The sequence below is a fragment of the Dipodomys merriami genome, unplaced genomic scaffold (genome assembly GCF_024711535.1).
Source record: "Dipodomys merriami isolate MVZ:Mamm:240054 unplaced genomic scaffold, mDipMer1.0.p SCAF_3, whole genome shotgun sequence".
NCBI classification, from domain to species: domain Eukaryota; kingdom Metazoa; phylum Chordata; class Mammalia; order Rodentia; family Heteromyidae; genus Dipodomys; species Dipodomys merriami.
Window position 1 is genome coordinate 1,498,248 of NW_027204492.1, and position 1,043 is coordinate 1,499,290.

Here is a 1,043-nt window from a genome sequence, read left to right on the forward strand (position 1 = left end):
TATCGTTACTATAAAGGTGATGTACAGAATGGTTACTGTTTTGTAATGAGTATATCTTTTATTTTTGGTTGGTCATGGGGCTTGAACTCGGCCTGGGCGCTGTCCCTCAGCTCTTCAGCACAAGGTGAGCGCTCTCCCACTTGAGCCACCGTGCCACTTCTGGTTTTCTGGTGGTTCATTGGAGATAAGAGTCTCAGGACTTTCCTGCCTGGGCTGGCTTTGAACCACAGTCCTCAGGTCTCAGCCTCCTAAGTAGCTAGGATGACAGGTGTGAGCCACTGGCACCGGGTACGAGTACATTTCTTTTTGGACAATGTTACCCCTTTTTAGTCTCCCTGTTTTTCCCTTCGGTCCCTCCCACAAGTTGGATGGTTCATTTTCCCCATAGTGTTTTCTGCATCTGTTAACCTGTCCCTCCAAAAACATTGGGGGCTTTTGGGCTAGGACCCCCAGGATGGCATTTCAGTGATGGCCCAGGGGCTTCTGGTGCACCTGCTGCTGACTGCTCCTTCCCCGCTAGAGGGCAGGGCACTGGGTGGAGCACTGCCAGATCATCTGAGCAGCCAATTTCCTTGGGTGGGTTACGGGAGAAGCAGCTGGTATGCTTTCTACCCACAACAAGCTCAGGGGCTCCAGCATGTCATCTGGGACACATCTTCCTCCTGGTAGGGGCTACAAGAGTGAACCCTCTTCCGCTTTTTGTCTTTCCTTTTTTTTTTAATGGTCAGTTATGGGGCTTGAACTCAGGGCCTGGGTGCTGTCCCTGAGCTTCTTTAGCTCAAGGCTAGCCCTCTACCACTTAAGCCACAGCGCCACTTCCGGGTTTTTCCGAGCAGTTTCTTGGAGATGAGTCTCACAGATTTTCCTGCTCTGGCTGGCTTTGAACTGGGATCCTCGGATCTCTGCCTCCTGAGTAGCTAGGATTACAGGCATGAGCCAGCTTTTGCTGTTTTCTCTTGAGCAAGACTGAGCCATACTGATAGCTCAGCCCCTGGAAGGAGCAGCACAGCCAGGATCCAATGGACTGAGTGCTGGGCGAAGTG